Source organism: Dendrobates tinctorius, unplaced genomic scaffold, assembly GCF_039654945.1.
Source record: "Dendrobates tinctorius isolate UK_male_01 unplaced genomic scaffold, ASM3965494v1 ptg000069l, whole genome shotgun sequence".
In the NCBI taxonomy this organism is placed as follows: domain Eukaryota; kingdom Metazoa; phylum Chordata; class Amphibia; order Anura; family Dendrobatidae; genus Dendrobates; species Dendrobates tinctorius.
In genome coordinates this window covers 12,490,323-12,506,849 of record NW_027361737.1, presented here as the reverse complement: position 1 = coordinate 12,506,849, position 16,527 = coordinate 12,490,323, and positions in this window count along the sequence as shown.

Below are 16,527 nucleotides of genomic sequence, written 5' to 3'. Positions count from 1 at the left end.
TACCTAAATTGTATTGGATATTTTAAGATGTTTAATAGGTTAGAGTAGAGTAGGGCCCGACCAAAAGAGTCTACCTTGTCATGGTGGCAAATTTAAAAAATCTTTTGGCCAAAAAAAGAGCTGCTGGCTATATGTGTGATCTGGTGATGGGAACTGTTAATGTGTGCTTGATGAGAAGTGGAATTTTTCCAAGAGAGAGCGGTGCGACTGCTGACAGTTCGAAGGGTGGAGCCTGGGCGGAGTCTCAAAGGGCCCCCGAAAATTTGCCAGTATGGGGCTCCGAAATTCCTAGTGGCAGCCCTGTCACAAGCCATCAAACAAAGAAGAACTGCTTAAATTTTTGTACCAGGAGTGTCATAAGGTCACCCAAAAGCAGTGTGAAAGACTGGAGGATAGCATGCCAAGACGCATGAAAGCCATGATTAAAAATCATGGTTATTCCACAAAATATTGATTTCTGAACTCTTCCTGAGTTAAAACATTAGTATTATTGTTTCTAAATGTTTAAGAACTTGTTTTCTTAGCATTATTTGAGGTCTGCAAGCACCGCTTTTTTTGTTATTTTGACCATTTCTCATTTTCTAAAAATAAATACAAAATTTAGTGTTTGGAAATTCGAAGACATGTTTTCAGTAGTTTATAGAATAAATGAGCAGATTACATTTTACTCAAAAATATACCTATAAAGAGAAAAATCAGACAAACTGAAAATTTTGCAGTGGTCTCTTAATTTTTGACAGAGCTGTGTATGTGTATATATACTGTATGCATATATATATATATATATATATATACAGTACATACATACACACTGCTCAAAAAAATAAAGGGAACACTAAGATAAGACATCATAGATGTCACTGAATGAAACATCGCAGCTGCAAATCTTTATTCATTACATAGTGGCATGCGTTGAGAACAAGAAAACATAAAAATGCTCAAAGTAAATCAAAATTAATATCCCATGGAGGTCTGGATTTGGAAGGATACTCCAAATCAAAGTGGAAAATCAAATTACAGGCTGATCCAACTTCAGAGGAAATGCCTCAAGACAAGGAAATGATGCTCAGTAGGGTGTGGCATCCACGTGCCTGTTTGACCTCCCTACAACACCTGGGCATGTTCTTGATGAGTCGGCGGATGTTGTCATGAGGGATCTCCTCCCAGACCTGGACTAAAGCATCCGCTGACTCCTGGACAGTGTGTGGTGCAACGTGACTTTGGTGGATGGAGCAAGACATGATGTCCCAGATGTGCTCAATCGGATTCAGGTCTGGGGAACGGGCCGGCCAGTCGATAGCTTCAATGCCTTCATCTTGCAGGAACTGCTGACACACTCCAGTCACATGAGGTCTGGCATTGTCCTGCATTAGGTGGAACCCAGGGCCATCCACACCAGCATATGGTCTCACAAGGGGTCTGAGGATCTCATCTCAGTACCTAATGGCAGTCAGGCTACCTCTGACGAGCACATGGAGGGCTGTGCGGCCCTCCAAAGAAATGCCACCCCACACCATTACTGACCCACTGCCAAACTGGTCATGCTGAAGGATGTTGTAGGCAGCAGATCGCTCTCCATGGCGTCTCCAGACTCTGTCACGTCTGTCACATGTGCTCAGTGTTAACCTGCTTTCATCTGTGAAGAGCACAGGGCGCCAGTGGTGAATTTGCCAATCCCGGTATTCTGTGGCAAATGCCAAGTGTCATGCACGGTGTTGAGCTGTGAGCACAACCCCCATCTGTGGATGTCGGGCACTCAGACCTTCCTCATGGAGTCGGTTTCTAACTGTTTGTACAGACACATGCACATTTGTGGCCTGCTGGAGGTCATTTTGCAGGGCTCTGGCACAAAGGCTGAGGTAGCGGTCCTGCTGCTGGGTTGTTGCCCTCCTATGGCCCCCTCCACGTCTCCTGGTGTACTGGCCTGTCTCCTGGTATAGCCTCAAGCCTCTGGCCACTACGCTGACAGACACAGCAAATCTTCTTGCTACAGCTCGCATTGATGTGCCATCCTGGATGAGCTGCAACACCTGAGCCAATTGTGTGAGCTGTAGAGTCCGTCTCATGCTACCACGAGTGTGAAAGCACAACTAACATTCAAAAAGTGACCAAATCATCAGCCAGAAAGCATTGGTACTGAGATGTGGTCTGTGGTCACCATCTGCAGAACCACTCCTTTATTGATTTTGTATTGATAATTGCCAATAATTTCCATCTGTTGTCTATACCATTTGCACAACAGCATGTGAAATTCGTTGTCAATCAGTGTTGCTTCCTAAGTGGACAGTTTGATTTCACAGAAGTTTGATTTATTTGGAGTTATATTCTGTTGTTTAAGTGTTCCCACACACACACACACTATTATCTGCCAGTAATATCACTGGTACTTTTTATACCTTGAATAATACTGTGAGCTACAACCATGAGTACAAAGAATCGAATTGAGAAGAGATCCATGGTAAAAAATCATTTTCATTAAATCACATATGATTAAAGCAGAAACAAAACAACATAATTAAGCAAGGATACAATAGATATATTGGTATAGACCAGGGGTCCCCAACCGCCGGTCCGCGGCCCAGCACCGGGCCGCTGCAGTGCCCTTGCCGGTCCGCGGACACAAGGGGAGCCAGGGGCGGTCAGTGGCGTAGCGGGGGCTGGGGCGGCGTGCAGCAGTTCTTAGTGGCGGCCAGGGAGCGATCCAAGCAGCTCCGCTGCCTGCAAGAGGGAATAGCAGGAGCGGAGCTGCAAGGACCCGTCCACTGCGTCCAGCTTCCTGCCCGCCGCCCGCGCTTCCTGTCTCTGACTGACACAGAGAGGAGAGCGCGGCCGCTGCTGTGTCAGAGCGAGGAAGCGCGGGTGGCGGGCAGGTGAGAGGAGAGAGGTGGTGTCTGTGTGTGTATGTATAATGTGTGTGTGTGTGTGTATGTATGTCTGTGTGTGTGTGTGTGTGTGTGCATGTGTGTGTGCGTGTGTGTTGTGTGTGTGTGTGTGCGTGTGCGTGCGTGCGTTGGTCTGTGTTTGTGTAGCCTGGCCCTGGAGGAGATGGTGACATGAGGAGAAGGCCATGAGGGGAGTGATGGAGAGACGGCAATGATGGGGAGAGGGGAGTGATGGGGTGAGGGCAATGATGGGGAGAAGGGAGTGATGGGGTGAAGGCAATGATGGGGAGAGGGGAGTGATGGGGTGAAGGCAATGATGGGGAGACAGCAGTGATGGGGTGAAGGCAGTGATGGAGAGAAGGCAGTGATGGGGTGAAGGCAATGATGGGGAGAGGGGAGTGATGGGGTGAAGGCAATGATGAGGAGACAGCAGTGATGGGGTGAAGGCAATGATGGGGAGAAGGGAGTGATGGGGTGAAGGCAATGATGGGGTGAAGGCAATGATGGGGAGAAGGGAGTGATGGGGTGAAGGCAATGATGGGGAGAAGGGAGTGATGGGGTGAAGGCAATGATGGGGAGAAGGGAGTGATGGGGTGAAGGCAATGATGGGGAGAAGGGGGTAATGGAGCACTTATTCAAAACCTATGGTGAGTTGAGTCACATTATAAATGTTATTTAATTATAAGCATGCACTGCTACACTACAACCGTGTCCATAGCCCCGCCCCCTTATGACCAAAGCCCCGCCCCTGCCACACCTCCATCCCCGCCCTGCCGGGCCATGGAAGAATGGTCTTGCTTGAAACCGGTCCCAGGTGCAAAAAAGGTTGGGGACCACTGGTATAGACAATGTATTTAGGCAGTACTGTGACATCACGTTTTTAAATATCCTTATAGTACACCCAGTTTTATGTCATTCACAATTAAATGACACAGGCAGAATAGGCACAGAGAAATAGCTACCATGTGTACTAGCTTATGGGCTATCAAAAAAGTCCTCAAAGTAATCCACAAAAACGTGAGAGATGAATAAACCTAGGGGGCGTTGAATAATGAATCTTATATATTCAAAAGTACAACTCGTCCCGCAAAAAACAAGCCCTTACATGGAATTTTGCAAGAAAAATAAAAAAGTTATGGCTCTAGGAAGAAGGGGAGCATAAAATGAAAACATTAAAACGAAAGTACCTCCGTCATGAAGGGGTTAATTCACAGGTAGTTAATCCAATATATCTTGCCACTGGGGCACTCTGCATGATAAATCATCTCTTTGGATGAGCAGTTCAGATATTTTCGGATTTCGAAGGCGCGGGAGCCATCAAAATTGCTAAAAACTTTAGATTTTGGTTGTCCAGCTGAGTCTCTGGTAAGCCTTACCACTTTGCCCTTAGCCATGGCTTTTGTATGGCTTTTCTCAGGAGACTTTAATTCTTAGCTTATCTTGTGACTCACATTGTTCCTATATTGATCACTTGATATATACTGTATATATACTCGAACTCTTTACCTTCTGACTGGGTGACCTTGTGAGTTTTTCTGCATCATCTTGGTGTTACTGTTATTATATGCTATGTGACTTTTTTACTTCTATATAATGTCCAATAAACTTTGCTTTTTTACTTACCGTAATTACATCTATTGCTCCTGGTCCTCATTTTTTGCTTCCATGTACACTGGAGTTGGTGTTGTTCTGTCGGGGGTGGGTTATCCTACTCGTCACCACCCTGATATTTTGTATCTGGGATTTCTGCTTGCAAAGTTTAGATTTTGTTATGGTCAGGCAGGCTTTACACAACTCACATGGAAAGAATCCATTTGATCTTGTATTTTCACCCCTCCAATAGATCCTTCCGATTAGCCAATCTCTTGGCCACAAACTGAGGTTAAGATGGTAATATGCTTTTAAGGTTAGGATCCGTCAACAAGATGTTCCAATTTTTCAGGATGATTCCAGTCAAATGTTGCCATTGGTTGTTATAAAGGTTAAGATGAGCGGCACCTGTGTGCTGTCATTTGATATTTTTTTATGCAGATTCCCATAGAGTAACTCATTCCTCGGTGTTTTGAAGACTGTGGGGAATTCTTTACTGATTAAACTCTTGCTATAGCCTCGATCTTCAAATTTTCTGGCCAGGTGTTTACATTGGGCATGGAAGGCCAGATTATCAGAGCAAATTCTCTTCACTCTGAAAAACTGGCCTATTGGTTTACCTCTCACTGTGGTCTGGGGTGAGGTGAGTTGGCCATCAGAAGTGAATTAGTGGCTTGGGTTTTTGATAGAAGTCGGTGTGCAGGGTGCCATCTTCTGATGCTTGACTCAAGATGTCAAGAAATTCCAACCTCCTGCCAGATTTAAATGTAAGTTTTATATTATTTTGGTTGGAATTCAATTTTTGCATCAAATTTTGCAGTTTCCACTGAATACCTTCCCAAAAGAATAATACGTCGTCGAGGTATCTGATCCAATTTTGGACCATACTCCTTTCTGGAATGTCTTCTCCCAAGAAGATGCTCCTTTCCCAAAATCCCAAAAAGGTTTGCATATGAGGGGGCACAAAAAACCCCCATGCCTCTTTTTGTGGATTACTTTGAGGACTTTCTTTGGTTGTCCATAAGCTAGTACATAATATCTGTACATAGTAGCTGTATCTCTGTGAATATTCTGCCTGTGTCATTTAATTGTGAACTACATAAAACTTGATGTACTATAAGGATATTTAGAAACATGTGATGTCACAGTGCTGCATAAATACCTTGTCTATACCAACATATCAATTTTATCCTTGCTTAATTATTTTTCACTTACATTACATTTTTGCTTGTTTTTATTACTGTTTTAATCATATTTGATTTAATAACTTTTTTTTTTACCATGGATCTATTCTCAACTTGATCCTCTGTACTCATATATATACATAGTTAATAAAGCAGACAATTAAAGTATGAATGATATAAGTCTATAAGTATGCACATAGTTCATTAGGAGTTACTCGCACAGTGAGATCAAATTTAGTGGGAGGTTTTTGCCATTTTCCCCTCATTGCTGCAAAACAATTTAACTACACTGTGTGAATAATTTCTTAAAGAAGCACTCAAAGTTTTTATCCTTTTAATATAGTGAAATCATCATATTATTTAGCACTGCCTTACTTAATCCTCCTAAGTAGAGTTGAGCGAAACGGGTCGAAAAATTTCAAAAGTCGCCGACTTTTGGCAAAGTTGGGTTTCATGAAACGAAACCCGACCCTAGGATGAGGTCGGCCACGAGGTTGGCGACTTAAGCGCCAAAGTCGCGTTTCAAAAGTTTGTTTTGCGCTCTTTTTCAGCCAATCAGGATCCACGGACACTGTGGGCAATGTGATGACATAGGCAGGGGTCACCACCATCTTTCAGAAGGGCATGCAAGTGATTGGCTTGCTTTGGTGGGCGTCACAGGGGGTATAAAAGGGCGTGCACGCCGACCGCCATGTTACTCATGCTGATCTCAGAATAGGGAGAGCTGCTGCTGCTGCTGATCTTGTAGGGAGAGCGTTAGGCAGGGAAGAAAACACCAAAAACTGCTTCTGCTGCTAGCGATTTTGCCTGTACAACACACCAGTCACTGTGTGTGCAGTGCAACTGGAGGCTATATTTTGCTGGATCAGCGGTGTTGGTTGTTAGGCTGCCTTCTAAGGCTTCCTGACGGCTGCATTGCTGTTTACCCACTGCTCTGCAAACTGCTTTTTTAAAAGCAATCCCAATTTTTTTTTTTTTGTCCTGGTGAGGTACTGAGCGTGCATTTTTTCACACCATACAGCGGTGCACACTCCTCACACAGTACCGTGTAACGGCTGTTATCACAGCCACAGTGAAGCTATCTGTGTGTCACTCTGTAAGGATAAGTCGAGGACATGTTCCGTTCTTACAGACCTACACCTTCTAGTTTTGTCTAGCTTTCAAACAGTTAAATATATTTGCTGTTTGATCACATTCAAAACTATAGAGAGACAGCGTGAGTCAGTCCGTATACTTAAAAAACACGGAGCTTGACAATTTTACGTGCACCGGACAGCCGTGTACATGCACGCTCCTCTCTCAGTACCGTGTAACGGCTGTTATCACGGCCACAGTGAAGCTGTGTGTCGCTCTGTAAGGATAAGTCGAGGACTTGTTCCGTTCTTACAGACCTACACTCTAGGGAGATTCCTATTCTGCCCAATTCTATATACACCTTGTAGTTTGTCATACACTAGCCAATTTCTGCCTGAGACATAGCGCTGATATTCAGTGGGCCTCACACAATCCAAAAGTGTCCAGTGTCCACAAGTGTGTGCTGAAATTCAAAATCTCCGTTATCCTCTAGTCACATTTTTCACACCTGTGACATTAAGCCTGTGACATAGCGCTGTGATATTCAGTAGGCCTCACACAATCCAAAAGTGTCCAGTGTCCACAAGTGTGTGCAGAAATTCAAAATCTCCGTTATCCTCTAGTGACATTTTTCACACCTGTGACATCGAGCCTGTGACATAGCGCTGTGATATTCAGTGGGCCTCACACAATCCAAAAGTGTCCAGTGTCCACAAGTGTGTGCAGAAATTCAAAATCTCCCCTGTCCTATAGACACCTTGTACCTTGTTTTACATTACTATATAGTTTGTTGGATTTTTTTCTACATTTCTACCAAAAATGAGGAAGGCTGGTGGAAGAGGCCGTGGAATTGGACGGGGGTTGGCAGCTGGTAATGATGGTGTTGGTGGTGGATCTGATGGTAGTGGCAAAAGCAAAATAGGACCGAATGCAGGAGGTGTTGAGCCTGAGTCATCTTCTGGCTCCACAAGGCCTCGAAGGCTTAGTTTTCTAGGAGTTGGCAAACTGCTTTTAAAGCCAGAGCTTCAGGAAAAATTTTTGTCTTACATTGCTGACTGAGCCTCCAGCTCTATCGCCTCCTCTTCTGAAGTTGTAAAAAATAAATGCACTGAGTCGTCATTGGAGGCTCATGTTCATGAACCACACCTTTCCTTGTGTCCTTCACCCCAACCAAGATTGAAGGATAACGCAGGCCATACTAATGATTACTCCATGGAGCTGTTTTCACATACCATGCCTGGATTATCAAGTGAAATGGTGAATTACCCAGGCCAAGATGAATCTGACATGGAGTGCACTGATGCACAGTCACTGATAGATGATTCTGCTGGTACATTCACTCAGAGCACTACATTGTCCTCGCAGTGTACAGAGCCAGATTCTGACCCTGATGAGACTCAAGTGCCCCTTCCCGCATACTATACCACCATACACGGTGACACAGAGAAAGGTGCACATGACATTGAAGAGGAGGTGATGGATGACCCAGTTGTTGACCCAGATTGGCATCCATTGGGGAAGAGGGTGCTGCTTCCAATAGCTCAGATGAGGAGGAGCATCCACAGCAGACATCGACATCGCAACAGCTGTTATCTGGCAGGCCCGGAGCACTCCAAAGACAGGTTCCAAAAATCAAAAGAGTTGCTGGACAGCTTGTCCAGAGGGTCAAAATATCACAGCGTGCTAGGCCGCAAAATATCTGCCAAAGTAGGAAGAGTGCAGTGTGGCAATTTTTTGAACAAAATCCTCATGATCAGGCCAAGGTTATCTGTAAGAAGTGCGCAAAGACCTTTAGCCGAGGGAAAAATCTGAAAAATTTGAATACCAGTTGCATGCTTAGACATTTAACCAGCATGCACTTGCAAGCGTGGACACAACACCAAACCTCAAGTACCACATGAGCAACTGATCACAAAGAAGGTAGTCAGCAACGCTACATTATTTCCCCCACTGTAAGCCCACCGGTTAGCACAGCAGCAAATGTTGAGGTGTCATTGCAAGGCCACAGCAGTCAGGGAATCCCACTGTTATATCAATGAAAGACTGAATCTAGGCCATCAGAAAGAACACCAACTCCATCACCATCATCAACCCTCTCTCAGTCCGCCCTGTCCACCGCTACTTCCACCATATGCAGCTCTCAAGTCCAGCTCACCCTCCCAGACACTATGAGTAGGTCAAGAAAGTACTCAGTCTCTCATCTGCGTACACTGGGTTTGAACGCCCACATTGCCAAACTAATCTCGTTAGAGATGATGCCCTATCGGTTGGTGGAAAGCGCAGCTTTCCGCGAACTCATGGCCTATGCAGTACCACGCTATGACATACCCAGTCGCCACTTCTTCTCTCGCAAAGCCATCCCAGCCCTCCACCATCATGTGAAAGACCGCATTGTCCATGCACTCAAGCAGTCAGTGAGTGGAAAGGTGAACCTCACAACTGATGCATGGTCCAGTCGGCATGGCCAGGGCCGTTACGTGTCCATCACTGCGCACTGGGATAATGTGGTGGATGCAGAGTCCACAGCGGACAGCGGTGGTGGGACAGTGCTGCCTAGCCCACAGTATAGGAAACAGTTGGCTGTAGGCGTTCGACCCTCCTCCTCCTCCAGAAGCGAAAGCTCATCCACAGAGCGCAGTCGTACGAGCACTCCATCTGCAGCTGCCACTGTTGCACATGAGGTGTCCCCCTATCGAGCAGCTAGTGGAAAGCGTCAGCAGGCTGTGTTGCAGATGATGTGTTTGGGCGACAGACACAATGCCGAGGTGCTGGCCGAGTACTTTCAGCGACAAACTGAGTCATGGCTGGGCAGTGTACATCTTGAGGCAGGCAAGGTAGTTAGTGATAACGGCTGTAATTTTGTGGCAGCCATAGCCCTTTCAAAACTCAGCCACATACCTTGCTTGGCTCACACCTTGAACCTGGTGGTGCAGTGCTTCCTCAATAATTATCCGGAGTTAACAGCCCTGCTCCAGAAGGTGTGAAGACTGTGCTCGCACATCCGCCGGTCGCCTGTACACTCCATTCGCATGCAGAAGCTGCAGCGATTGCTCCACCTTCCCAACCACCGCCTCATTATCGACATTGTAACAAGGTGGAACTCCACCCTGCACATGGTTGAGCGGCTGTGCGAGCAGAGGCAGGCCATAATGCATTTGTGGGAGGATACACGGCCAGGCACTTTGAGAGCAGACATGGAGTTGACAGGTGTGCAGTGGTCGAAGCTGAAAGACCTCTGTAAAGTCCTTCAGTGTTTTGAGGAATGCACACGGCTGGTAAGCGCAGACGACGCCATCCTAAGCATGAGCATCCCACTAATGCGTCTGCTCATGCAAACTTTGACGCGCCTTAAGGAGCAGGCGTCTGCAGCCAATGTTGACGAGAAGGAAGAGGTGGAGGGAATCCTTGATGACATTCAGCCATTGTCTGCTCAGGGACCTCTCCTGGACGAGGTGGAGGAAGAAGAGGAGGAGGAGGAGGATGATGATGATGAGGATGATTACTTAGGGGAGGAGGATGCATCTCGTGGGGCAAGTGAAAATGTTGGCGTGGCAAGGTCTGGTACAGGGATTGTGCGTGACTGGAGGGATGTGGATTTGCCAGAAAGTGCTCCTCCACCCAGCACTCGCAGTGCATCATTGACACCGGGAACATTGGCCCACATGTCAGATTATGCCTTGCAGATCCTAAAAAGGGACCCCCGCATTGCCAAAATGATGAACGATGACGACTACTGGTTGGCCAGCATCCTGGATCCACGCTATAAAGGCAAATTACAAAACATCATGCCACAGGAGAACCTTGACCTAATACTGGCTACTAAACAAGCAACTCTGGTTAATCGGTTGGTTGAGGCATTCCCAGCACACAGCAGCGGTGATGGTTCTCACACGAGCCGTACGGGCCGGCGGCAGCTTGGCAGAGGTGTTCGTGGTGCACACAGCAGAAGTGGCGTTGGAGACAGGGATTTCATGACAATGTTGTGGACTGATTTTTCACGGACCGCTCACACAACTGGTAATACTGCATCGATGGAAAGTGACAGGAGACAGCAGTTGTCAACTAATGGTTAACAACTACTTTTCCTCCCATATCGATGTTCTCCCGCACAGGTCATTCCCCTTTGACTATTGGGCCGCTAAACTGGATACCTGGCCTGAATTGGCACAATATGCCTTACAGGAGCTCGCTTGCCCAGCTGCAAGTGTGCTATCGGAAAGAGTCTTCAGTGCAGCTGGATCAATCCTGACAGAAAAAAGGACCCATCTGTCAACCCAAAATGTGGATGATCTAACCTTCACTAAAATGAACCATGCATGGGTTTCCAAGGATTTTGTCCCACCTTCCCTTGATGACACATAGGTTGCCAGAAAAATGGCTTGCTTTGGTCCTCCTCCTATTCCGCGAACTTGACCTATTTCGCCTTTTGCAGCAGCTGAATGACCCACATTTATATATGCCACTTTGTAAACTTCCCTAAGTGGGCGCCCCCCCCCATGGCCGGGGTCACCACCTAGCGCACAAAACCGTGCGAGTGCCGTTGCCCTGGACAGGTGGGTAGGCCGACTCTTGGGTGCGGGCACTGACATAGGGTCCCTCATAGTGCAATCAAGTGTCTCTGACAGTGGTGGTGCACACCCGCCGTCAGACACACCGCCATACTATGAGGGGCCCAGTGCCAGTACCGACGCCCACGAGTGCGCCCCCCTTGCTTGGGAAGGTCCCCAGCATTTGCAATGTTTACCTCTCCCTGCTCCTCCGCTGTGTAGTCTGGGCTGTCAAATCCTTCACTGGGACTGCCACTACAAATTGATTGAACTGAAAGATGATGATTAAGATGTAGCTATGCCCTGTCCTGCTGGCCGGGCTCTAGCTCCAGATGATCAGTGGCTTCCATTTCTTATGGACGTCGACTCACAATTACATGCAGTGGTGGTTTATCATCAGCTTTCACAGTTTTCCTACTCACAAACGTGTGACATTCCGGCGCACATTTCAAAATGTGCCCTCTCATGCCAATCAAATAAAATCGCCTACGGCCTGTGGCTTCTGTCTTTTGCACTCCAAAGTTACGTGACAGATCATGATAGCCAGTGAGCACCATGTTTACATCGCTCCCTGTGATAAAAATTGGATTGAGATGAATAACAGTGATGGAATCAACGGAAGTGCGACACAGCAAGACTTTATTCACAAAAAAATGTTTTCACTGTCTCAACACACAAATTAATTGAGGGTCAGCATCGCCTATGAGAATTGTGATGGAAGTTTTTCCCGTGAATAATAATTCCTAGATTTCTGCAATCAATAGCCTTTATGTCACTAATTGTATGCATCTCATTTCCTATTGCGGAGAGGCTGGACTGTATTACTGAGACAGAAATATATATGAAGATTTAAAAATAACACCAAAAGTATATAGTTGTGTACGCCTCAAATGCATTTCCTTTTTTCCACTTTTTAGATTGCTGTGTAATCCATACTGAGAACACGGAGATTTTACATGTTTAAACTATGCTATATATACCTGCTATCCAGTGATAAAGTACCCTTTCTCAACTTTGTACAATCTGGTCAAATCCATACTGGGCCTGAGAACATCGGAGTCTGCCTCCTGATCTATAGATATATTTTTAATGTGCAAACTAGGCTACATATATACGTGTTATCCGGTGAAACTGTACCCTTTATCAACTTTCTACAATGTTGTTGAATCCATACTGGGCCTGAGAACGGCTGCCGAGCAGTTAAGCAAGCTACAGCACCTGTGGTTTGTACACGTAATTTTTTCAGGAATGACGGTTAGGCCTAACTCCGGAATTGCATTGCGGTTGACCTGAACTTACTGGGAAATCATTGTTTGTGGGGAATAATCCGAATCCCAGATCCCCATCACTAGCGGAGTTCAGCAGGTTATCTGCACCTGTAAGTGACAAAAGCTGGTCCTTTCAGTGTAGCGTGCATGCAGCCCCGGACATGTACTGGAATGCTAGACCTGTTATTGCTCGGTCTCACGTGCCACAGCCTCGCGTATCCCTCTAGTAAGCTTGACGCGTACCGCAGGGCCATGCCGGAGTCTCTATCGTTAACGGAATAAAGCTGAGAAATCGCTAGCACAACTACAAACAGACATACCACACCACACACAGAATCGACAAAGTTTGCAATCTGTCCATCTTTTCTGTAGCTTGTATGGTAGTGGTTTCCCGGGTGCAGTCCAATTAAGCCACAGGCTCCACTCCTGGTGGTGCCCTTTTGGACATTCCTTTAAGGTTCAGCTTTGCAATCATACTGCCCCCGGAAACCAAAAACTTTGCCTTCAGGGACGCTGTTTGGAGGTTCGTGGGAATAACGCCGCCCGATCAGCAGTCGGCATATGGGTCGCCCTCCCAGGGCTGTGGGGTACTCGGTACCGGGCCGGTGTCAGTGGGATGTGTCACAGCAGCGGTGACCCGGACGGTGGCCCTGGGCGCCCATGTAAATGGCGTGGTATAATGGTAAAGAGTTTATATAGATAGTTTGACGCCACCTGTGGTGTTCGGCAACATAGATGTTAGGCCGACGCTGCATGCAGATCCTCTGGGACTGATGGTGTTGTGCAGCAAAGATGGTAAAGCTCCCCACAGGTGGAGCTGGAGTCCCAGGGAAGTGTAGATGTAGTGATGGGGGAAAGGCACAGGTGGTGTAGGTGCTGGTACCCAGATGTAGCGGTGCTGGAATAACTGTAGGACACCAGAGCGGGCAGTTCCAAAGCTTTACTCACAGTCTGCAGGTTACACAGATGCCTGCCTCCGTGCTGTGTCCTCCGGGTCAGGACCTCTGCCAACCTCCGGGACCAGTATGGAAAGCTCCCTTCCAACACTCCGCCAACATGTACCTTCCTGAACGTCTCCTTTCTAGCGCTTGTGGGGGAAGCACTCAAAGGACCGTGGTTCACTGAAACGCCTCCTGTCTAACAGATGTTCCTCAGACTTTACTTGTATGGCAGACAGCTGTAGCCTTTTCCTTCTGCCTTGCACACGTCGATGCTGGGGCCTCCGAGCCTTAGTTGGGTACAGAGTATTTATAGCTGCTACTTCCCCCGGTTTCTGCTGCAGGAACGTCAGTGTCCCTACAAACTCAGAGACCGGAATCCGGACCATGCGCTCCAGCTAGGAGTGAGTCTTAACTCTGCTCATCCTCCAGCTCCCCTTCTCACGTCCACACACTTCCCCTTCCCTGCACAGAGTGCCCTAACTTACCTCCTCCCGACCACAGAGAGCAGCTCCTCAGCAGTCAGGTTCAGAGGTCTTCCTGCTGGCCTGGAGTGGGAAATGTGTTGTGTGTTGGTTTCACTGCTAGAGAGATCCTTCGTTGCTCCCAAGCTTGACAACACAATCCCTAGGAGGAAGGCAATGCCACAGTAGCGACCGTACTCTTGGGGACGCCACAAGTTCTCTGAGGCCCAGCCACTGCTGGATGATGCTGCTGGTACATTGACCCAGACCACTACATTCCCCTCGCACTCTACACAGCCAGAATCTGACCCAGAGGAAACTCAGGTTCCCCTTCCCGCATACTATACCACCTTATACGGTGACAAAGAGGAAGGTGCAGATGAAAGTGCAGGTTCCTTGAGCAGGTGGGGGGGCATACTCATGGGCGATGGCACTGGCACAGGGCACTGCATAGTACGCAAAAGTGTCTCTGCCAGTGGGAGGGCCTAAACAGCCAAGTGCAGTGAGATGGAAGATGGGGACGACAAGGAGTTCAGAGTAGTGCAGGGATTCCCTAGCAAGGAGACTTATGTAATTGTTTTCAATGTTGGGACAGCAATTTTTGGGGAGCACTATACTCTGGTGAATGATATATGGGGCCCACCATACACTGGAGCATTCCAAAGGTGGACATCAGACACTGGAGCAGCATTTACAGGGCCCATTATACACTAGAGCAGTAGAAATGGGGCCCATTATATATGGAGCATTATTTGGGCCCCTAAGACAGTGGAGCTTCATCCATTGGGACCAACATATACTGTAGCATTATGTGGAGCTCATCATATACGGTTTGAAACATTATATGGGAATAATGATTCCGTATGGAGAAATATATGGGCCTCATTACTCTGTATAGCGCACTAAGCGCTGGCCATAATACTGTATGGAGTTATATACTGTCCGTTTTTGGAGGTATTGGAGAATTTAAAATGGATATCAGTCATGAGATGTAAGAAGTGAAGTATTTTTCATTGTACCATACTGCTATTTCTCTGCCGTATCGGAGCATCATGAGTTGTGGCCCTGGGCCCACGAAAACCTGGAGCCAGCCCTCCCCCCCCACAACTGTAGCCATATAACCCCCATTTTTCAGTGCGTAACTAGTATTATGAAGTTAATTAAGGTTGACAAGCTTCAGTAACAAGAATTTATGCTTTTGGCATTCAAATGGGCACTGTTGGTGTGTTTCCTGTCCTCCTCTCACTGCCGACTTTAATTCTCCATTGACTTACATTGGGTTTCGTGTTTCGGGACGACCCCGACTTTTCCCTATAGTCGGCCGATTTTGCTCGACCCGACTTTTGGAAAAGTCTGGTTTCATGAAACGAAACTCGACCCTAAAAAAACAAAAGTCGCTCAACACTACGGACCGTTTATTTTTTCCCACACCGTATAGAGCTGTACGCTCCTTACACACTACCGTGTACCGGCTGGTATCACGGACAAATACATGCTGACTATCTGTGTGTGACTTCGGAAATAAATACGGAGATTTAAATTTTCCCCTACACCGTATACAGCTGTACGCTCCTCATACAGTACCGTATATCTGCTGTTTGTATTACGGTCAAATACATGCTGAGTGAGTGTCTGTGTGTGACTCCGGAAATATATACGGAAATTTAAATTTTTCCCTACACCGTATACAGCTGTACGCTTCTGATACAGTACCGTATATCTGCTGTTTGTAGTACGGTGAAATCCATACTGAGAGAGCGTATGTGTGTGACTCCGTAAATAAATACGGAGATTTAAATTTGCCCCTACACCGCATACAGCTGTACGCTCCTCATACAGTACCATATATCTGCTGGTATTTTTGGTACATTTTCCCAAACATGAGGAAGTATGGTGGAAGAGGCCGAGGATGTGGGTGGGGGGGCCAGCTGGTACTGATGGTGGTGGTGGTGCATCTGCTGATAGTGCCAAAAGCATAATGGCACCTAAGGCAGGAGGTGTTGAGCCTGCGTCATCATCTGGATCCAGAAGGCCTGGAAGGCTCTCTTTTCTGGGAGTAGGTAAACCGCTTTTAAAGCCGCAGCATCAGGAACAGGTTTTGGCTTACATTTCCGAAACAGCCTCCAGCTCTATCGCCTCTTCTGAAGTTTCAAAAACTGCAAGCACTGAGTCGTCAGTGCAGGCTCCTGGTCAGGAACAACACTTTTCCTTGTGTCCTTCACCCCCACCAAAAGGGAAGGATGCGGCAGGCCACACTTCAGATAACTCCCTGGAGCTCTTTTCACATACCATGCCTAAGTTATCAAGTGAAATCCTGAATTCCCCAGTCCAAGATGAATATGACATGGAGTGCACTGATGCACAGCCAGTGCTATATGATTGTGCTGGTACATTCACCCACAGCACTGCATTGCCCTCGTAGTCTACTGAGCCAGATCCTGACCCTGAGGGAACTCAGGTGCCCCTTCCAGCATACTATACCACCTTACACGGTGACACAGAGGAAGGTGCAGATGAAATTGAAGAGGTGATGGATGACCCAGTTGTTGACCCCGATTGGCATCCATTGGGGGAAGAGGG